Raw genomic sequence first — 24,242 nt, forward strand, 5'->3', positions numbered from 1 at the left:
TGCGGAACAGGCGCGGCGCGACGGTGTTTTTGCCCAGAACGCTTCCGTGCGAGCCTTACGACATCGGATTTGATCGGCTTAGCTTCCCGGAGGGAGGGTGCTGTCATTAGGAGGTAGTGAACTCCCTACTGACACGGTTAAACGCGATTAGGGGCTCGTGTTGCCTCCAGCTACTGCTGGTGGTGGTGGTGTCGTTCCTATAACTATGGGTCTTGTGGTGGTATGATAGTAATGAGTGTCTTGATAACTGTATATACAACTGCTACTAATTTTGCTTCTAATGTTTTTTACTGCTGACATTGCTACTACTATTTTAGCTGTACCACTATATGCTTCTGCATCTGCTACCATTACTGTTGCAGCTTCCTTGAACGTGTTCTGTTACTAAAATAAAAAAGTTTAGTAACAAAGCTCGTTAAATAAAATTGCAACAGTAACGGTGTCATAAGCAGCAATAGTGGTATTTAGCAGTCCCATAAAAATATTAGTCACGGCAGCAGCAACAGCAATGTTAGTAATAGTAGGAGAAACGATAGGAGTTATGGTAGTAGTGATAGTATACACAGTTATCTAGACACACTCAGGATCTTTTTTCTATGGGATAATTATGCTGCATCCTCATGCAATTAGATCGGATCTATTTATGTGCAAAAAAAGAACTACTGACCTATGCATATGATTCATATGACAGACCATGGATGCTACACTTTATATTGAGAAAAAGAGTAGAGAGAGAGAGAGAGAGAGAGAGAGAGAGAGCATGGTGGGGGGGCCAGACGAGAGGAAATAAACATACTAATCATTCTACTTTCAAGAAAGATGAAAGACTGAACTGAGAGAGAGAGGAGAGAGAGAGAGAGAGAGAGAGAGAGAGAGAGAAGAGAGGGGGTCAGTGTGAGGGGGTGACCAGATGACTGGAAATAAAACATAATACTCCTCTTTCAAGAAAGATGAAAGGCTAAACTGAGAGAGAGAGAGAGAGAGAGAGAGAGAGAGAGAGAGAGAGAGAGAGAGAGAGAGAGAGAGAGAGAGATATTCCAATCCTGTTAAAACAGATTCCCAGACAGTTACGAGTGAGTGCGGGGCTTAATTCTTCTCGTAATCGGATGAGAAGATTATTTTGTGCGTCCTGGAATTTCAAGGATGAAGAACTGAATTATTTACCATGAATAGTGTTCTTACATGTGTGCTTGAGCATGTATATACACGAGTATTTTTGTTACCGCTTGCACTTGCTTATCTTCAGCATATATATATATATATATATATATATATATATATATATATATATATATATATATATATATATATATATATATATATATTACTTTGAGATTATCAAACATATACAGTGATATATATATATATATATATATATATATATATATATATATATATATATATATATATATATATATATATATATATATATTATATATATATATATATATAATATATATATATACAGACACACACATATATATATATTATATTATATATATATATAATACATACATATACACATATAAATATACTTATATATACATACACATACATCTGTACCTATATATATATATATATACATAAATAATTGCTTTTTCCCCCTTTTTCAAGGCTTTGGAATTCCCTCAATTTTCCCTGTGCCATCGGCCTCTGCAGTTACGAAAATGACTATCATACGCGATTAGATTTTGGGTCCAATGTCGACTTATTGCCGTTTGAACCAGACTCTAATATCTGTTGCAAATTCACACCTCCCCTTCCACTATTTCAACCCGCCCCCTCTTCTCTTTCGACTGACATCCCATACCAACATTCCTCCTCCATTAACCCCCATCCACCAACTTCCCCCTCATTAAATTTTACCTCCCTTTTAACCTCTGTCCCATCCTCTATCACTTTCCCCTTCCATCTTTTCATCCCTTACATCCAGTCCCCCTTTCTTATTCCCATAACATTCACTCCCTCACTATCCTACCCCTCCTCTAACTTTTCCCATCCCCTATACATAAAATTTTTTTATCAATTCCCCATCCTTGTCTCCATCCCGTCCACTTTACCCTTTCGTTTATGCCTCCTCTCAACCCCTATCCTCTCCCATTCACTACCACCCATTCCTGTCCCATCTGACCATCACTTTCCCTCCCACTCGCATCCAGTTATCTATTCCATCTCATCATCCTACCCGACCAACGATGCTTCTCATTTACCACAAACATCCACCCTCCTTTCCCTCCCCTCCCCCCATCTTTCCCCCTCCATCCTTTTCCAATTCCAGTCACCACCCCATCCCCTAACCCATCCCACTAAATCCCCCCTCACCTTGACCCCACCCATCAACTCCCATTTCTTGACTTTCTCACATCCCTCCGTATTCCATCTCCTCTTTATCCCTCTTCCATCTCCTAACTTTTCTGTTCCATCTCCTCTTTTTCCTTCCCCCATCTCTTTCCTCTTCTGTTTCATCTCCTCTTTATCCTCCTCCATCTCTTTCCTTTTCTATTCCATCTCTTTATCCCTCCCCCATCGCTTCCCTTTTCTGTTCTATGTCCTCTTTTATCCCTCCCAATCTCCTAAATTTACGTTCCATCTCCTTTTTATCCTTCCTCCATCTCTTTCCTCTTCTGTTCCATCTCTTCTTTATCCTTTATCCATCGCTTTCCTCTCCTGTTCCACTCCTCTTTCTCCTTTGCTCATCTCTTTCCTCTTCTGCTCCATCTCCTTTTTATCCCTCACCCATCTCTTTCCTTTTCTGTTCCATTTCTTTCTCCTTCCCTCATCTCTTTCCTTTTTCTGTTCCATCTCTTTCTTCTTCCCCCATCTCTTCCCTCTTCTGCTCCATCTCTTCTTTATCCCATCTCCTTCCTTTTCTGTTCCATCTCCTCTTTGTCATTCCTCCATCTCTTCCCTCTTCTGTTTCATCTCCTCTTTCTCTTTCCCCTTCTGCTCCATCGCCTTTTGATCCCTCCCCATTTCCTTCCTTTTGTTCAATCTCTTTATTCCTCCACCCGTCGCTTTCCATTTCTGTTCCATCTCCTCTTTATCCCTTCCCCATCTCCTTCCTTTTCTGTTTCATCTCTTTATCCCTCCCCCATCGCTTTCCATCTCTTTATCCCTACCCCCAAATAGCTTTCCCTTTCTGTTCCATCCACTCTCTCTTCTTCCTCCATCCCTTCTTTATCCCTCCCATATCTCCTACCTTTCTATTCCATCTCCTCTTTCTCCCTTCCTCCTTCCACTCTCCCTTTCTCCCATCTCCCCCCCCTCTAATTCCACCCACCCCACTCCCGCTCCTTACACAAAACGGAGCAGTGCCTCTCATATGGCTGGTGGTGGGGATTTTATTCGCCTGATTAAGCTAAACCCAGGATCGATCTCAGGAGCATTCGGTGCTCTCTCTCTCTCTCTCTCTCTCTCTCGGTTAGGGGGACACTGCGTGAACTACCGGGGACAGGCGGTAGCCATTTAAATGAGATAGAAAGAGAGAAAGAGATAGATACTAAACTAATGTAGGAATTTTTTAATCTATATATATATATACATAGAGAGAGAGAGAGAGAGAGAGAGAGAGAGAGAGAGAGAGAGAGAGAGAGAGCAACTATACGTCACGGACAAACTTTAGTTTCAAAGGGAGAACAACTTTGTTCGTGTTAGAATTGGCGATAAATGAGGGAGAGAGAGAGAGAGAGAGAGAGAGAGAGAGAGAGAGAGAGAGAGAGAGAGAGAGTAAGTATATGTCATGGAAAAACTTTAGAGAGAATAAACTATATGTCATGGGAAAACTTTAGTTACAAAGAGAGAACAACACTATATGTAACAGATATGATATATATATATATATATATATATATATATATATATATATATATATATATATATATATATATATATATATATATATGAGAGAGAGAGAGAGAGAGAGAGAAACAGTTTTTATATGAAAAATAACATAAGTACATTTTTATTCATAAATCATCGTGAATAACGAGTGTCATATATCGATAATCCATAACTGGCAGTACATTTATTGGGTGATTAATTTTGTTTCCCGGAGCGAAAAATACCCTAAATTGTTTTTTTTAATACAAAAGGGCGTTGTTGTTATGGTCATGCTATTTGTATTTTTTATTTATTTAATGCATTTAACATTTTGGATACATGATGCAAAAATACACGTAAATTACACACACACACACACACACACACACATATATATATATAGATAATAACACATACACATATATATATATATATAATATATATATATATATATATATATATATATATATATATATATATATCTATATATATATGTGTGTGTGTGTGTGTGTATGTTTATTCATGTGAATCTGAAATATTAAAGAAAAATGAATCGAAAAAATTACAAATATTACTGTAACACTTGTGTGTGTGTGTGTGTGTGTATATATATATATATATATATATATATATATACTATATATATACTGTATACTGTATATGTGTATATATATATATATATACAATATAAAATTCATTTTACTTTCGGAATCAATAGCACTCAAAGGTAATTATACAATTTAAGTGTATCTGCCTCTGCCAGGATTCGAACCTATGCCTCTCATACTGATGCAGAGATTACAGGGACTTCCCCTACTAAGCTGCCAAGAGAGCTCGAAGTAGATTTCGACTGTGCTCTACATATTCCTGCCGAATTAAGGTCCTGTACTTGGAATCGAAACAGACACATCTCCAACATGATAGCTGATGCTGAACTTTGTCTTTAATGGGAGTTTTGTCATTGTTGAAATTACAAAACATTTTTCAGTTTTCCACATTTCTTGCCGATCAAAAATCATGTACCTTGCAATATCATTTTTATTTCACCTTCACATGTAGATAATGTTAGTATAAAAAACTAAGCATGAATAGCAACCACAATAAAGCTTCTTCATTAAAGGTAAGTTTAGAGAAATTTGAAGGATTATGCTAAATTATGAAAAAAAGTTATTAACACTATATTTAGTAAAGATATAAAATATTTACTGGTGCCTTCTCAGCCCAAACTATAAAAATGCAGTTCACTAGACTACAAAACCTATAAAATGGCATCTGAATAAAACCCCGAGACTTAATATAATCACAAACAAGTAAAAAATGCACCGAAGTTTCTTCGGCGCAATCGAGTTTTCTGTACAGCGTATAATACTGTATGAAACTTTCAGCCACGGCCCATGAAACTCTTAGCCAGCCTTGGTGGCCTGTGTTGTTGCGGTGCCAGGCGCACGATTATGGCTAACTTTAACTTTAAATAAAATAAAAACTACTGAGGCTAGAGGGCTGCAATTTGGTATGTTTGATGATTGGATGGTTTATGATCAACATACCGATTTGCAGCCCTCTAGCCTCAGTAGTCTTCAGGAACTGAGTGCGAACAGAAAAAAGTGAGGACGGACAGACAAAGCCGGCACAATAGTTTTCTTTTACAGAAAACTAAAAGGTGGAACCCGTTGAATCTATGTTTAAACAACTTAATCCTTTTCCCACTTCGTTTAAACCATAAGAGACGGAGTCTTCATTTCTTTGGTATGCGCACTCCATTACTGGATCTGTTTCAGATAATACCAAGGTTAGAAGAGAAAAATATAGAATTTAGGCCAAATGCCAAGCGCTGGCACCTATGAGATCATTCAGCGCTGAAGCGGAAACTGAGAGTAGAAAGGTTTGAATGGTGTAACAGGAGGAAAACCTCGCAGGCACTATGATTCAATTGTTAGGAGAGGGTGGAGAGGAAGATGGACGAAAGAGAAAGTTTTATGAGTTACTGCTTACTGCAAGAACATTTGTGGTGTCTTACACACGTCATTATTCTGAATGCTCTTAAACAGAAGTTGATATGGGGTTTGGTAAAGAACTTAACTGTACTGCTTGTGGAAATTCTCAAAATGCATATTATTAAGCAATTTTTATTTGGAAATTCTCAAAATGCTTATTGTTAAGCAATTTTTATTTGGAAATTCTCAAAATGCTTATTATTATGCAATTTTTATTTGGAAATTCTCAAAATGCTTATTATTATGCAATTTTTATTTGGAAATTCTCAAAATGCTTATTATTAAGCATTTTTAATTTCGAAATTCTTAAAATGCTTATTATTAAGCATTTTTTTTTATAGAATGGCTGATTCAAAGGGGAGTTAGCCTCCCACCTCTTTGCCAGTCTTTTTTGGGATGAGGTTGCGGACCCCATGCCCTACTCCAACTGCAACTCACCGAAATCAACTAACCTTCAAGTACATTAATTACTTTACCGTTTAGCGCAACAGTCAAAATGTATTATTCAATGACGAGGATCAAGTCCTCTATCACACGCCCGCAGCCCCATCCTTTCTAAACCTCGCGCGTGGAATCGATCTCGGGTCACTTGCTGGTGCAAAGAGATTATTATTTTTATAATTGTTATTCAAATTAAATAAAAATTCTAATATAGCACACTTCATTAATGGTCATTTGGGCTGGTTCCATGCGAATGTCATTAATAATAATAATAATAATAATAATAATAATAATAATAATAATAATAATAATAATAACATACTGATAATAATAATAGACTAGCCCACTTATGAAAAACTGTGATTACCACTTAAGATAAGACTGAACAAAGAAAAAAAAAAAAAAACGCATAAACTAACATACAGTTCTCAGTCTCTCTCTCTCTCTCTCTCTCTCTCTCTCTCTCTCTCTCTCTCTCTCTCTCTCTCTCTTTCTCTTTCTCTCTCTCTACTCTACACACACACACACACACTCACACACACAGATACAATATGTTGGTAGTATATAACTGTATATTGTACCTTGTAACACCTTAGCTTCACCGTCCCTCAAATTTACTGAGAGAGAGAGAGAGAGAGAGAGAGAGAGAGAGAGAGAGAGAGAGAAGAGAAAACTAAAAAAAAAACAAAAAAAAGAAAAGAAAACTCATACAGGACATACCGGACAGAGAAAAAACTTCCGTGAGAAATTCAGTTCAGGTGACATCCGTCTTAAGAGTGGAAGTTGGGCCATCGTGTCTCCCGATAGGCGAAGTTTGTCTTCGTTTTCGGGGGGCGCAAATGAAAACCGTACGAGGACCACGTCCCATCAGGGTCACTTGTTTCTCTCTCTCTCTCTCTCTCTCTCTCTCTCTCTCTCTCTCTCTCTCTCTCTCTCTCTCTCTCTCTCTCTCCGTCTTTTATTGGCATTGTTTTGACGAGTTGACCTGTCATATTTTTCATTTATTTTTGTGTTTGGTTTCTCTCTCCTCTCTCTCTCTCTCTCTCTCTCTCTCTCTCTCTCAGAGTCTGACATTGTTCTCTGAGCTCTCTCATATTTCTGACATTATTTTGTTTTTCTATACCTGTACATACATTTCTTTCATATATTATTTTTGTTTACATACACACATACATATACATATATATATATACACATATATACATATATATATATATATGTATATATATATATATATATATATATATATATATATATATATATATATATATATATATATATATATATAGCCTACATACACTGCAATTCTATTGTCATTGTCATCTGCCCTGACTCTCTCTCTCTCTCTGCTCCACCCTCACTCTCTCTCTCTCTCTCTCTGCATGCACGGAAGGGTCTGTCTTATCGGCCGATAAGAAACAACGGACCGATTGCTCCTTATCCGGAGATAAGACACTGATGCAAGACAATGCCTTATCCGAAAAAGAAATAATAAAAAGAAGTAATAAAAGAAATAATAAAAGACTCCATGTGGCCTTTCCTATGGATCATATTAACATGTAAATAATACATAAACGAATCATTATTAGCAAATAAAGTATAAGTCATATGTAGTAAATTGGTTTTAATTCGCTAAAACCTGGGTATTAAGGTATAGTTATGTGTGCTACAATCAACTATCTCTCTCTCTCTCTCTCTCACGGAGATAAGGTCCAAATTTTTCCTCTTTCGAAGCATTGGAGTTGACTGAGTACATTCTGTTGCTTATTTATGGCAAAGCATCTACTGCCTCGGTTTTGCTTTGTGCATGGGAAAGATATCTCGGCTTTACTTTATGCTAGCAAAGGGATACACCGGCTTTTCTTGGTGTCGGTAAAGGACACCTCGTTTTTGCTTTGTATTTGTGAAGGATACCTCGGCTTTATTTTGTGTTTGTGAATGATACTACGGCTTTACTTTGTGTTTGTGAAAGATGCTTTAGCTCTATTTTGCGTCACTGAAGGATACCTCGGACTTACTTAGAGTTTATGAAGGATACCTAAGTTTTACTTTGTTTGTGACGGTTGCCTTCGCTTTACTTTGTGTCTGTGAATGATACCTCCGCTTTACTTTGTGCTTGTGAAGGATATCTCGGCTTTATTTTATTTATTAATGATACCTCAGCTTTGCTTAGTGTTTGTGAATGATACCTCAGCTTTACTTTGTGTTTGTGAATACCTCAGCTTTACTTTGTCTTTGTGAATGATACCTCAGCTTTACTTTGTGTTTGTGAATACCTCAGCTTTACTTTATCTTTGTGAATGATACCTCAGCTTTACTTTGTGTTTGTGAATGATACCTAAACTTTGCTTTGTGTATGCGAATGATACCTCAGCTTTACTTTATTTTTGTGAATGATACCTCAGCTTTACTTTGTTTCTTAATGATACCTAGGCTTTACTTACTTTTTGTGAAAGATATCTCTGCTTTGCTTTGTGTTTTTGAAGGATACCTTAGCTTTACTATGTGTCTGTAAAGGATACCACGGCTTTACTTTGAGTTTTTGAAGGACCCCACGGCTTTACTTTGTTTGTGAAGGATACCATGGCTTTACTTTGTTTGTGAAGGATACCACGGCTTTACTTTGTTTGTGGATACTTTAGCTTTATTTTGTGTCAGTGAATGATACCTCGGCTTTACTTTGTGTTTGTGACATACCTCGGTTTACTCTTTGTCTGTGAAGGAATTTTCAGCTTTACTTTGTGTTTGTGAAGGATACCTCAGCTTTACTCTGTGTCTGTAGGGAAGTTTCAGCTTTACTTTGTGTTTGTGAAGGATACATCGGCTTTACTTTGTGCCTGAGAAGGATATATCGGATTTACTTTATGTTTGTGAAGATATCTCCAATTTACTTTGTGTTTGTGAATGATACATCGGCTTTACTTTGTGTTTGTGAAGGAGACCTCGGCTTTACTTTGTGTTTGTGAAGGATACCCTGGCTTTACTTTGGGTCTGTGAAGGATACCTTAGCTTTGTGTTTGTGAAGGATATCTTAGCTCTGTGTTTGAAGGATACCATAGCTTTACTTTGTGTTTGTAATGATGCCTCGGCTTTACTTTGTGTTTAAGATGGATATCTTGGCTTTACTTTGTACTAGCGATGGATGCATTTGCTTTACTTTGTTTGTGAAGGATGTCTTGGCTTTATTTTGTGTTTGTAAAGGATACCTATGCTTTACTTTGTGTCTGTGAAAGATACCACGGCTTTAATTTGTGTCTATGAAGGATGTCTCGGCTTTACTTTGTGTTTGTGAAGGAGAACTCCAATTTAGTTTGTGTTTGTAAAGGATACCTCAGCTTTTGTTTGTGAAGGATACCTTGGCTTTAATTTGTGCTTCTGAAAGATACCTCGACTTTATTTTGTGTTTGCAAAGGATACTTTAGCTTTTCTTTGTGAAGGATACCTCGGCTTTATTTTAAGTCTGCAAAGGATATCTTAGCTTTTCTTTAAGAAGGATACCTCGGCTTTATTTTATGTTTGCAAAGGATACCTTACCTTTTCTTTGTGAAGGATACCTCGGCTTTATCTTATGTTTGCAAAGGATGCCTTAGCTTTTCTTCGTGAAGGATACCTCGGCTTTATCTTATGTTTGCAAAGGATACCTTAGCTTTACTTTTTGAAGGATACCTCGGCTTTATCTTATGTTTGCAAAGGATGCCTTAGCTTTTCTTCGTGAAGGATACCTCGGCTTTATCTTATGTTTGCAAAGGATACCTTAGCTTTACTTTGTGAAGGCTTTATCTTATGTTTTGCAAAGGATGCCTTAGCTTTTCTTCGTGAAGAATACCTCGGCTTTATCTTATGTTTGCAAAGGATACCTTAGCTTTACTTTGTGAAGGATACCTCGGCTTTATCTTATGTTTGCAAAGGATGCCTTAGCTTTTCTTCGTGAAGGATACCTCGGCTTTATCTTATGTTTGCAAAGGATACCTTAGCTTTACTTTGTGAAGGATACCTCGGCTTTATCTTATGTTTGCAAAGGATGCCTTAGCTTTTCTTCGTGAAGGATACCTCGGCTTTATCTTATGTTTGCAAAGGATACCTTAGCTTTTCTTTGTGAAGGATATCTCGGCTTTATTTTATGTTTGCAAAGGATACATTAGCTTTTCTTTGTGAAGGATATCTCGGCTTTATTTTATGTTTGCAAAGGATACATTAGCTTTTCTTTGTGAAGGATATCTCGGCTTTATTTTATGTTTGCAAAGGATACATTAGCTTTTCTTTGCGAAGGATACCTCGGCTCTTCTATATGTTGTAAAAGACATCTCGGCCTTTTTATGCTTGTGAAGGATACACCGGCTTTATGCTTATAACAGATACCTCCACCTTTTTTGTTCTTGTAAAGGGCACTTAAAGGTTTTCTTTCCGCTTGTTAAGGATACCTCGGCTTTACTTTTCGCTTGTAAAGGATATCTCAGTTTGCGCTTGTGATGGGCACCTCTCAACATACACAAAAGAAATATTTTCTAACTGTGTCGCGTTAATTATCGCAAGCAACGGAAAATCGGGATTTAAACTATTGCTACTAAATGTGGAGGTTTTAAGGAAATAACTCTATATTGAAAAAGTTTTTTTTATATATATGTGCAAATGCATTCTGATGTTAATTACTACTACTACTACTACTACTACTACTACTACTACTACTACTATTTACTATTATTATTATTATTATCCATAATTTGCACAGAACCGAATGCACATACTGAATAAAGATAGTCGTAGAAGAAAGATGATATATACTGAGGTCAATGAAGACAACAAATAAGCAAATTAACACAGAAGCATATATGTAAAATAAAGAAGTGTATAGTGAACAAGCATAAACTGATGATTATAAAACTAATCAAACCCAACTGTGAAATAAATGAAAAAAATTGAGGCACAGGACATGGCAATTTCAACTGGTAAATAAGCATAAGTTACTGAACCATTTAATCATATCTAAGAAATTACAAACTCACAGTGGCTTACTGGGAGGGTAATTAATATTTTTTAATAAAGGCCAATTAAAAGGGAAATCCAATAAAAAAAAAGGTGGATGGAGGAGGATAAAAATCGGGGCTTAACCCAAGAGAAGCGACGGACCTACCTCGTAAAGGACGGAAGGCTATACGTTTTCAGTGCCATGGTTGAATTGTTTACAAGCATTAAATAAAATTTCCATATTTTTTTCAACTAAATCTGATGGTGTGAAACCTCTCGTTACCAAAAAATTTTTTTGGGATGAGGTTGCTACCCTTATGCCCTGCTCATCCTGGCTGTGGCCCACCGTCGTCGATTAACCACCCGTCCCGCAACCCCCTCCACTTCCCCCCGCCCCCGGTATCCGAAATCGATTTTTGATCGCTCACTGGGGGTGGGGTTAGGTAGGGGAGCCATGACGGGCAGCGCCGGGTTCCAGGGCACCGTAGCGCGCGCCATCAAGCTCGTTAATATATATTTAGCATATCAGGTTTCTATTTACGTTCGGTCTCCCAAAAGACACTCTTTAAAATCAAAATCAAAGTTGATCCATGAAAAATTTTTTTTTTCTTCGTCTGATTCTTTAGCTCCCTTTCCTTATCCTTCTTGTTTACCATTCTATTTCCTTTCCTTCTCTTTGTCTTCCTCCTTCTTCTAATTCATTGTTATGATTCGACTCGCATCCTTTCCCTCGAGTCTCTCTTCTTAATTTAGCTTCGCTATCTTTCTGCTCTTTCTCTTCTCCCCTTCCTATTTCTCCTTTCCCTTCTCAAATAATCCTTTTACAATATTCAATTACTCTTTGTTTACTTTGCTATTATTCCTCGTCCCCGTTTATCCATTTCCAAATTTACTCTCGGCATTCCGTTCTCTTCCTTTTCCTCTCTCTCCGTTTACGGTTCCTTCTCTTATTCCTTTCAAAAATGTTTCTTCTTCCGCCTCTCCTAATGGAATGGAATATAGAGTTTAGGCCAAAGGCCAAGCACTGGGACCTGTGAGGTCATTCAGCGCTGGAAAGGAAAATGCGAGTAGGCCTGAAAGGTGTAACAGGAGGAAAACCACGCAGTTGCACTATGAAATAATTGTTAGGAGAAGGTGGATAGCAAGATGGAAGAAAGATAATATGAATGGAGGTACAGTAAAAGGAATGAAAGGGGTTGCAACTAGTGGCCGAAGGGACGCCGCAAAGAACCTTTAGTAACGCATACAGCGCACCACGTGAGGTGCACTGGCGGCACCACCCCCGTACGGGGTCCTCTCCTAATACTCCCTACTTTATCAGTTCCTTTTCCAACTCCTTTTTCTTACAAGTTTCTCCTTCTCTTCTGCTTATCATCTTTTGCTTTTCCTTGTTCCTCCCTTATCTTCTTTAAGTTCAATAAAGGAACAAATGCTTAGCGAAAACACGCAAAAACAATGGATGATGCTAAATAAGAGAGAAATGAACACGAGAATCAGCGAGACCTGATGATAATAACAAGGGTAATTACGACATTAGTAATAATTCTCTTACCAAGAGAGGAACGCGACAATAAAAGAATCCTGGTGGTAATGGCAATAGTACCGATAATGTTAATGATAACGCCGGTACCAAGAGTGGAATATAAAATAAGAGAAAATTGGTGATAATGGTAATAATATCATTGAAGAGACAAATCCACATTTATGTATATGTACACATATTTAATGATAAATATGTACAGATAGCTTTCGGGAATCTGCTCGACTGAAAAAAAGTTAAGTATAACTTAGTTTAACCAGACCACTGAGCTGATTAATGGCTTTCCTAGGGCTGGCCGGGAGGATTAGATTTATTTTACGTGGCTACGAACCACTTGGTTACCTAGCAACGGGACCTACAGCTTATTGTGGAATCCGAACCACATTATAGCGAGAAATGAATTTCTATCACCAGAAACAACTTCCTCTTATTCTACATAGGACGGTCGGATTGAAAAGGGGAATCGAACAGATTCCCGAAAACTACTCTGTACAGATTTATCTTAAATATATGTACATATACATAACTGTGGATTTGTTTCTGCATCTGAAGACCCATGCTACTATGAGTATTTTTTAATAATATCTTTAATACCAAGAGATGAATATGAGAAAAGATGCAGCTAATGATGACAACAGCAATAATATAGAATAAATAATGACAGTAATAACAACAGTTACAAGGGAGAATCCACAATAACTGTAATAATTGAAAGAAATAAATTAATGGAAACATCAGCGATAAAGGTAGTGATGGTAACGCAGATAATGATAAAGACATTTCAAGAAAATATACAATGACAATCATCACATGACGCTGATTACTATCCCAAATAATACCCTTTAATAATAATGACAATATCGTCAGTAACAATACACAAGTAGAAAAGTTTTCTGTACAGCGTATAATGCTGTGTGAAACTCTCAGCCGCGGCCCATGAAAGATTTCGTTAGCTACACAATGTACTGCTGATCCAAATGTTATCCAAATCCAAATAAAATCCAAACAAGTAAAAAATGCGCCGAAGTTTTTTTGGCACAGTCGAGTTCTCTGTACAGCGTATAATGCTGTATGAAACTTTCAGCCACGGCCCGGTATTGGCCTGTGTTGTTGGCACCTATAGCGGTGTCAGACGCACGATCATTGCTAACCTTAACCTTAAATAAAATAAAAACTACTGAGGCTAGAGGGCTGCAATTTGGATGTTTGATGATTGGAGGGTAGATGATTAGCATACCAATTTGCAGCCCTCTAGTAATTTTTAAGATCTGAGGCGGACAGAAAAAGTGCGGACAGACAAATAGCCGTCGCAATAGTTTTCTTTTACAGAAAACTAAAAAATCAGCAACAACATTACTCACCTGAAATTGATATCTATAGAAAGATAACTCTTATCAGTGACAATGATGACATAAAAAAAAATATGACGTGACACTGATTATATAAAAAAAAATATCTGTGACAATGATGCCATCCACGAAAAATGGACAATAATCACTTTAAACTGATTTCTTTATTACCGTCAATACTACTGTCATTATCACCAACTTTCGCTTATTCTTTTGTTCATTTCGCTTCTCTCAAACGTCGTCAGTTTCTCTCACGTCTCTTCACGAAGCATGGAATAGTAGTAATGCGAGGAACAGTGGCCAAAAATCAACAATAATCAATATTACGTTATCGAGAGCAAGAACAGGCTATAAACTTCAATAGTATCATATTAACTGACTGATTTGACTGATCCATCAAATAAACTGGTGTCGTGAAATGCGACAGTAATGCTATTCTGCTGATAACGCTACACCTAGTAATGATAATATTCATAGCAACATCCTTAATAATAATATAATAATAATAATAATAATAATAATAATAATAATAATAATAATAATAATAATAATAATGGTGAAAATATCCACATTGATGTAAATGTAAGATATTTACACTTAATTCAATGTGGATTTAGCACCATTTTAGTGACTCATGAAATTTAAGAGATTTTTATAAATAATAATAATAATAATAATAATAATAATAATAATAATAATAATAATAATAATAATAATAATAATAGTTCATCTTGGTAAGAATCCCAAAATTTATGGTCATCAAGATAATTATAGAACATTACAACAGTGTGTACATAAATATACAAAAAGAGTGAGATGAAGAAATAAAAGAAAATAAGTGAAGAAAGGGGGGAAGAGGGGGAAACAGGGAAGGGGGAATGGGGAAGGAGGAGCAGTAGAGAAAGAGGAAGAACAGGTTGTTATAACCTCTCTTAATACTGAGCTGTTATAATAACAAGAGTTTTATGGGATAAGAACGAGGAATAAGAGAAATGAGATAAAATGGAATACGGAGAAGACAAAACAAAGACAAGGAGAAAGACAGAGGTGGTCGTCTTGGTCGTCATACCTTTACAGAAACTACATAGGGTCGTATGGGAGTAAAAAGAGGAAGAAAACCAGGAGGAAGAGGGTCGTATGGGAGTAGAAAGAGGAAGAAAACCAGGAGAACGACGGTCGTATGGGAATAAAAAGAGGAAGAAAACCAGAAGGACGACGGTCGTATGGGAGTAAAAGGAGGAAGAAAACCAGGAGGACGACGGTCGTATGGGAGTAAAAGGAGGAAGAAAACCAGAAGGACGACGGTCGTATGGGAGTAAAAGGAGGAAGAAAACCAGGAGGACGACGGTCGTATGGGAATAGAAAGAAGAAGAAAACCAGGAGGAAGAGGGTCGTATGGGAGTAGAAAGAGGAAGAAAACCAGGACGACGACGGCCGTATGGGAATAAAAAGAGGAAGAAAACCAGGAGGAGGACGGTCGTATGGGAGTAAAAGGAGGAAGAAAACCAGGAGGACGACGGTCGTATGGGAATAGAATGAGGAAGAAAACCAGGAGGAAGAGGGTCGTATGGGAGTAGAAAGAGGAAGAAAACCAGGAGGACGACGGTGGTATGGGAATAAAAAGAGGAAGAAAACCAGGAGGACGACGGTCGTATGGGAGTAAAAGGAGGAAGAAAACCAGGAGGACGACGGTCGGGGGGAACAGAAAAGAGGAAGAAAACCAGGAGGAAGAGGGTCGTAGTAGAAAGAAAAGAAAACCAGGAGGAAGAGGGTCGTATAGGAATAGAAAGAGGAAGAAACCAGGAGGAAGAGGGTCGTATGGGAATAGAAAGAGGAAGAAAAACCAGGAGGACGACGGTCGTATGGGAATAGAAAGAGGAAGAAAACCAGGAGGAAAGGGTCGTATGGGGAATAGAAAGAGGAAAAACCAGGAGGAAGAGGGTCGTATGGGAGTAGAAAGAGGAAGAAAACCAGGAGGACGACGGTGGTATGGGGAATAAAAAGAGGAAGAAAAACCAGGAACGACGGTCGTATGGGAGTAAAGGAGGAAGAAACCAGGAGGACGACGGTCTTATGGGAACAGAAAGAGGAAGAAAACCAGGAGGAAGAGGGTCGTATGGGAGTAGAAAGAGGAAGAAAACCAGGAGGAAGAGGGTCGTATGGGAATAGAAAGAGGAAGAAAACCAGGAGGAAGAGGGTCGTATGGGAGTAGAAAGAGGAAGAAAACCAGGAGGACGACGGTCGTATGGGAATAGAAAGAGGAAGAAAACCAGGAGGAAGAGGGTCGTATGGGAATAGAAAGAGGAAGAAAACCAGGAGGAAGAGGGTCGTATGGGAATAGAAAGAGGAAGAAAACCAGGAGGAAGAGGGTCGTATGGGAATAGAAAGAGGAAGAAAACCAGGAGGAAGAGGGTCGTATGGGAGTAAAAGGAGGAAGAAAACCAGGAGGACGACGGTCTTATGGGAACAGAAAGAGGAAGAAAACCAGGAGGAAGAGGGTCGTATGGGAATAGAATGAGGAAGAAAACCAGGAGGAAGAGGGTCGTATGGGAGTAGAAAGAGGAAGAAAACCAGGAGGACGACGGGGGTATGGGAATAAAAAGAGGAAGAAAACCAGGAGGGACGGTCGAATAGTAAAAGGAGGGAAAACCAGGAGGACGACGGTCGTATGGGAGTAGAAAGAGGAAGAAAACCAGGAGGAAGAGGGTGTATGGGAGTAAGAAAGAGGAAGAAAACCAGGAGGAAGACGGTCGCGGGGAATAGAAAGAGGAAGAAACCAGGAGGAAGAGGGTCGTATGGGAACAGAGAGGAAGAAAACCAGGAGGACGACGGTCGTATGGAATAGAAAGAGGAAGAAAACCAGGAGGAAAGAGGGTCGAATAGGAAAGAAGAAGAAACCAGGAGGAAGAGGGGTCGTAAGGAATAGAAAGAGGAAGAAAACCAGGAGGAAGAGGGTCGTATGGGAGTAGAAAGAGGAAGAAAACCAGGAGGACGACGGTGGTATGGGAATAAAAAGAGGAAGAAAACCAGGAGGACGACGGTCGTATGGGAGTAAAAGGAGGAAGAAAACCAGGAGGACGACGGTCTTATGGGAACAGAAAGAGGAAGAAAACCAGGAGGAAGAGGGTCGTATGAGTAGAAAGAGGAAGAAACCAGGAGGAAGAGGGGTATGGGAATAGAAAGAGGAAGAAAACCAGGAGGAAGAGGGTCGTATGGAAGTAGAAAGGAAGAAAACCGACGACGGTCAAGGGAATAGAAAGAGGAAGAAAACCAGGAGGAAGAGGTCGTATGGGAATAGAAGAGGAAGAAAACCAGGAGGAAGAGGGTCGTATGGGAATAGAAAGAGGAAGAAAACCAGGAGGAAGAGGGTCGTATGGGAATAGAAAGAGGAAGAAAACCAGGAGAAGAGGGTATGGGAGTAAAAGGAAGGTGGAGGACGACGGTCTTATGGGAACAGAAAGAGGAAGAAAACCAGAGGGGAAGAGGGTCGTATGGGAATAGAAATGAGGAAGAAAACCAGGAGGAAGAGGTCGTATGGGAGTAGAAAATGAAGAAACCAGGAGGACTACGGTGATATGGGAATAAAAAGAGGAAGAAAACCAGGAGGACGACGGTCGTATGGGAGTAAAAGGAGGAAGAAAACCAGGAGGACGACGGTCGTATGGGAACAGAAAGAGGAAGAAAACCAGGAGGAAGAGGGTCGTATGGGAGTAAAAAGAGGAAGAAAACCAGGAGGAAGAGGGTCGTATGGGAATAGAAAGAGGAAGAAAACCAGGAGGAAGAGGGTCGTATGGGAATAGAAAGAGGAAGAAAACCAGGAGGACGACGGTCGTATGGGAACAGAAAGAGGAAGAAACCAGGAGGAAAGAGGGTCGTATGGAACAGAAATAGAGAAAACCAGGGGAAGGGTCCGTATGGGGAGTAGAAAGGGAAGAAAACCAGGAGGGACGGTGGTATGGGAATAAAGGAAGAAAACCAGGAGGAAGAGGGTCGTATAGAATAGAAAGAGGAAGAAACCAGGAGGACGACAGTCTTATGGGAACAGAAAGAGGAAGAAAACCAGGAGGAAGAGGGGTCGTATGGGGGTAGAAAGAGGAAGAAAACCAGGAGGAAGAGGGTCGTAAGGGAATAGAAAGAGGAAAGAAAACCAGGAGGAAGAGGGTCGTATGGGAGTAGAAAGGAAGAAAACCAGGAGGACGACGGTCGTATGGGAATAGAAAAGGAAGGAGAAGACATATAGGAATAGAAAGAGGAAAACCAGGAGGGAAAGGGTTGTATGGAATAGAAAGAGGAAGAAAAACCAGGAGGAAAGAGGGTCGTATGGGAATAGAAAGAGGAAGAAAACCAGGAGGAAGAGGGTCAGTAAAAGGAGGAAGAAAACCAGGAGGACGATGGTCTTATGGGGAACAGAGGAAGAAAACCCGTATGGGAATAGAATGAGAAGAAAACCAGGAGGAAGAGGGTCGTATGGGGAGTAGAAAGAGGAAAAAACCAGGAGGACGACGGTGGTATGGGAATAAAAGAGGAAGAAAACCAGGAGGACGACTGTCGTATGGGAGCAAAAAGGAGGAAGAAAACCAGGAGGACGACGGTCTTATGGGAACAGAAAGAGGAAGAAAACCAGGAGGAAGAGGGTCGTATGGGGTAGAAAGAGGGAAGAAAACCAGGAGGAAGAGGGTCGTATGGGAATAGAAAGAGAGAAGAAACCAGGAGGAAGAGGGTCGTATGGGGCAGAAAGAGGAAGAAAACCAGGAGGACGACGGTCGTATGGGAATAGAAAAGAGAAGAAAACCAGGAGGAAAGAGGGGTCGTATGGGAAACAGAAAGAGGAAGAAACCAGGAGGAAGAGGGTCGTATGGGAATAGAAAGAGGGAAAACCAGGAGGAAGAGGGTCGTATGGGAACAGAAAGAGGAAGAAACCAGGAGGAAGAGGGTCGTATGGGAATAGAAGAGGAAGCAAACCAGGAGGACGACGGTGGTATGGGAATAGAAAGAGGAAGAAACCAGGAGGACGACGGTCGTGCGGGGAATAGAAAGAGGAAGAAACCAGGAGGAAGAGGGTCGTATGGGAGTAGAAGAGGAAGAAAAACCAGGAGGACGACGGTCGTATGGGAATAGAAAGAGGAAGAAAACCAGGAGGACGACGGGAATAAAAGAGGAAGAAACCAGGAGGGACGACGGTCGCGGGAATAGAAAGAGGAAGAAACCAGGAGGAAGAGGGTCGTATGGAGAAAGAGGAAGAAACCAGGACGACGACGGTCGTATGGGAATAGAAAGAGGAGAAAACCAGGAGGAAGAGGGTTGTATATAGGAAGAAACCAGGACGACGGTCGTATGGGAATAGAAAGAGGAAGAAAACCAGGAAGACGACGACGGTAGAAAGAGGGCAGGAGGAAGAGGGGTCGTATGGGAATAGAAAGAGGAAGAAAACCAGGAGGAAGAGGGTCGTATGGGAGTAGAAAGAGGAAGAAAACCAGGAGGACGACGGTCGTATGGGAATAGAAAGAGGAAGAAAACCAGGAGGAAGAGGGTCGTATGGGAATAGAAAGTGGAAGAAAAACAGGAGTAACAGGGAAGAAGAGAGCGGAATAAGCGTAAACAAGAGGAATAAAAAGAGGAATAAAAGGAGAAAATAGGAGAGGTCTGTCTTGGCCCTGCTCCCTAAAGAACATAATGGAAGTCGCACAGTAAGAGAAACTAATAAGAATAATAATAACAACCAATAATAAGAATAAGAGAATGAGAAGAACGACGTAATAAAAACAATAGTATGAATAAGAGAAATAGTAGAGAACGACGAGAACGAACTAATAAAAACAGGGCCGTTTAGGGTGTGAAAGTGAAAACAACCAGGAAAAAAAAGGAATGGACAAAAATAAATGAAAAGATAGATAGGGGGAGGAGGAGGAGGAAGAGGAGGAGACAGAGATGGATGAAGAGGAAGAGGAGGAAGAAAGGGGGAGGAGAAGGAGGAGGAGACAGAGATGGATGAAGAGGAAGAGAAGGAGGAGGGAGAAGAAGAAGAGGAGGAGAAGGAGGAGACAGAGGTGGATGAAGAGGAAGAGGAAGAGAAGGAAGAGGAGGAAGATGATGAAGAAGAGAGGAGGAGGAGGAGACAGAGATAGAAGAAAAAGAAGAAGTAGAAGAAGAAAAGGAGGAGGAGGAGGCTGTCTCGGCCTTCCTCCTTCAAGAACGACCTTATAATAGCAAAGTCGTCGTCGGGGAGGGGAGGGGAGTTTGGGGAAAGGGGAGAAGATTGGCGTCAAAAAGTCGTCCCTTCGGAATCCTCTTCCCCTTTTCACAAATGTTCCTCGGCAGTTGGATAAAAGTTTTGATTACCGCCACCTGAGGTTAGCCCCTTGAACGGGTGGGCCCTGCCCAAATTTTGGGGTCAACAAATTTGGGACCTGTTGATTATCAGAAGCTGATAACCCCTGCCCCCAACCCCGCCCCACCCCCTCTACTCCTCTCAATATCTCACTCTCTCAACATGTCTCCCCCCCTCCTCCCTCTCTCCTCTCTCCTCTCTCTCTCTCTCTCTCTCTCTCTCTCTCTCTCTCTCTCTCTCTTTCTCATTTTGGGAGAGAAAGGCAGAAAATAAAAAAAAGGCGTGAACGGCACTGAAAACCCTCCTTCCGAACAGCTCAGGGCAGTAGTCCATCTAAGTAAATTTCTCTTAAGCAACTTCCATTTTATAGAAACTCATGAGCATGTGTATAGGTGAGCTCGCGGGCACGCAAGGGAACGCCCATAAGGTGGCGACGACCATGTTTTAATTGATCCAGCGCGAGCCTTGAACATCGGTGCAGTAATCGTTACTTGACATAAGTAAACGTATTGCATCGGGTGATACGGTTAGAAGACACATTCTTAAGAATAATATATACGTTTTAAGTGGGAATTCATTCTTAAATTGACTGTGGAAAGATGAATATGGTTCATTGGTTTTATCTCTCTCTCTCCCTCTCTGTCATGTATATATAGCATAAAATATGTATACAGCATATATATGTATAGATATATATATATATATAATATATATATATATATATATATATATATATATATATATATATATATATATATCTACATATATATATATATAGATTGGTGACCATCGAAGAAAAGACCAAGGAGTATAAGCCCCTGGAACATCCATTATAGAAGGGCGTGGGCTAGCAACATCACCCCATAAATATTTGCTAAAAACCAGAATGGCAGCAGTTTGTGGCGCTACCCTGTAAGGGACAAAAGGTCATATGGTATATATTTATTTATCAGTATAATTTCCCAACTCGTCTTTTCCCCGAGAAGAGGTGAGGCTAGCAATCTCATCCTAAGAAGCCCTACGGAGAATCAAGGGGTATAATATATGTGTATATATATATAATACATAAGAAAGGAATCTATAGGGTATTAAATGCCAAGAAAGAGAAGGCGTACGAAATGGAAGTATAAATACCGATGCCGTGGCACTGCCATGATGGAATAGGAGGGGGAAGTGGCACTAACATGATGGAATAAGAGAAGTAGCAATAGCTTAAAGCCTCCTTTTCCCACCCACCTATCCACCCCCCTTTTCCTTCTCTCTCCTCTCTCTCTCTCTCTCTCTCTCTCTCTCTCTCTCTCTCTCTCTCTCTCTCTCTCTCTCTCTTCCTCAGAGGCCATACTACATTTCCATCATCTACCCTCTGACTTCTTATGGTTTACTGAAGAATATTATACGTGCCTGGAAAGTCCCCCCTTGGCGATTTACGGTATCTAGTGTACATTATATATGTTATATAAGGTTATCAATACATTATAGAGTGTAAAGCGCTGGACGGTGTATAGTTCTCTGGAAGTGGGCGGGGACCCCATGGCGAGCGAGGCCTGCGGGCGGCTCATTGGCTCCCAGGATCCGCGGCGTGGGCGGCAAGGGTTAGCCGCTGTCTGTTTCCAGACATCGGCCCCGCCCTCCCAACGCTGCCACCGACCAGTCGGCAGTCGTCCCCTCCGGTAGGCTCCGCCTCTTTCCGTCGCTTGCGAGTCGCGCTTTTTTCGTGTTGTTTACCTCGGCTGTTTGTTTATTTGTTCCTTTCATATTTATCATTTAGAACGAGTAAACACCCCGGAAATATTCGTAAGGGAACATTAGCGAAACCTACGCAATTTGGAGATACTCAGAGCAAACGCAAAGCTACGCCGAAGCTAAAACTAAATGAGTATCCTGTAGAGTTGAAGGTCAGTGTGACGTCACGGAGGCTCGTGAGTCTGCGCCGCGGGCTCCCGTCCGACGGCAATGTGAGTCGCGGTGGCACTCCAGTCACCAACATCACTTTCCCCTCGACGGTGACGATAGTGTCACCTCCACCTCGACGACTCGAAGTAACATATTTATTTAAAAGTCACGAACGAAGGGCAACAACAACAACACCACCACCACCAGCATTGAGCCAAGACCGTTTTTTTAACCGTTATCCTGTTTCTGATATCGCCAAAGCAGGCTCGGCCATCTCTCTCTTTCTCACTCTCTCCCTCTCCCCAACTATAGCGCCATCGTCGTCTTCAGTGACTTCGATTCGGACGCAAACGTTATCAGCGACTTCATATCATCGCCGGGCGCAAAGGTGTGTCTCTCCCTCTCTCTCTCTCTCTCTCTCGCTCTCTCACTCCCTCTCTTTCTCTCACTGCCTGCAGTTGTCACAGATTCTCCCTGTGCAGGAGTGTTGTTCAGGTGGAGTGCCACAAAACAGTGCCACGAACGAGTGCCACAAGCGAAGAAAAGCAAATGACAGGTGTTCTGTTATAAATAACTGGAATCCGCATTCAGTTACGTGTGAACTAAGATGAACATACATACAGACTGTCGTCCTGACTATTAAGTGAACTCAGTTTTTGTGGAAACTTTTAAACAAACAATACAACGCTTCTGACGATGGATTTTGTATTGCCCTGGGCGTGGTGGCATTGCGCTGGACTGTGGCGCCAGGGATAGTGACTGTGACCCAACTCCCCCCCGGGGTACCTACCGCCGACTCAGGCAGGCAGCTCGTTTTGTGTTTTTCTCCGTCAGTGGCGATCCTCCATGCACACCTCGTAAGAGAGAGAGATTACTTCCGTGTCCTTGGTAAACAGAGTTTAAAGAAACATGGCGCAAGATATGGGATTAGACAACAGTGAATATGTCACTGACTTCATGCTCGATCCGCTGGACTGTGATAACATCATCAGCGGGGGCATGAAGGAGCATAAAGACATCCACGGGATGGGCGGCGTGGGCGTGGGACGCATGCCCTCGCACATGATGGCGCCCCACATGACGCCCAACATGGCCACGGCGGCAGCTGGATGAATCCTGCCCATCACCACCACCACCAGGCGACCACGACCTTGGGAGGCGTCGCATCGTCGCAGGTCAAACCCCACACGCCTCCGGACACACCACCCACCAATGGGTCGCTTCCGCCCTCGCCCCATTTCCAGGGCGTGCCCCAGCACACCAATTTCATCGACGAGATGTGGCCTTACAACCGCTATATCCAGGGCGGGCCCCTGCCGCTGGATCTGCGGTCAGCCTCCCAGTGCAACGGCGAACAGCTGGAAATGGTGGAGCAGCAGTCCTGGATCATGGACCGCAAGTGGGACGGCATGACCACCCAGCAGAGGCACTCCTCCATCAACACCCTCGTGCCCCACGCCAAGGCCCCGCCGACGGAGCAGCAGACCTCCTGTCAGATGAGCATCCCGAACCTGCCCAACCACCTGTACATATCGGACGAGGAGCTGGTGACGCTGTCGGTGCGGGAGCTGAACCGCCGCCTCCACAACATGCCCAAGGAGTTCCAGACGAAGTTCAAGCAGAAGCGCAGGACGCTGAAGAACCGCGGCTACGCCCAGAGCTGCCGCACCAAGCGCCAGACCTACAAGACGGAGCTCGAGCACAGAAACAAGGAGCTGGACCAGGAGGTGCAGCGGCTCAGACACCAGGTCCTCCACTACAGGACGGAGCTGGAGCAGCTCAAAAAGAGCATGGAGAAGATGTCCAACAACAGCCGACAGCAGCAACAGCAGCAGCAATCGACACACACACCGCAGCCGCTGCAGCAACATGGGCAGGACAGCAACAATACGAACCACCAAGATCTCTATTCC

General features: G+C 41.2%; 1 protein-coding gene and 1 pseudogene across 1 annotated transcript in view; one reads left to right on the forward strand and one right to left on the reverse strand.

Annotated features, from left to right (window-relative positions):
* Window positions 1-24,242, reverse strand: part of MAPk-Ak2 (MAP kinase-activated protein kinase 2) — a 363,081-nt gene that overhangs the window by 184,865 nt on the left and 153,974 nt on the right. The gene's annotated exons all lie outside the window — the stretch shown is intronic.
* The window catches only part of LOC136836396 (transcription factor MafB-like), a 55,550-nt pseudogene continuing 53,699 nt past the window's right edge, over window positions 22,392-24,242 (forward strand).

Source organism: Macrobrachium rosenbergii, chromosome 56, assembly GCF_040412425.1.
Source record: "Macrobrachium rosenbergii isolate ZJJX-2024 chromosome 56, ASM4041242v1, whole genome shotgun sequence".
Classification (NCBI taxonomy): domain Eukaryota; kingdom Metazoa; phylum Arthropoda; class Malacostraca; order Decapoda; family Palaemonidae; genus Macrobrachium; species Macrobrachium rosenbergii.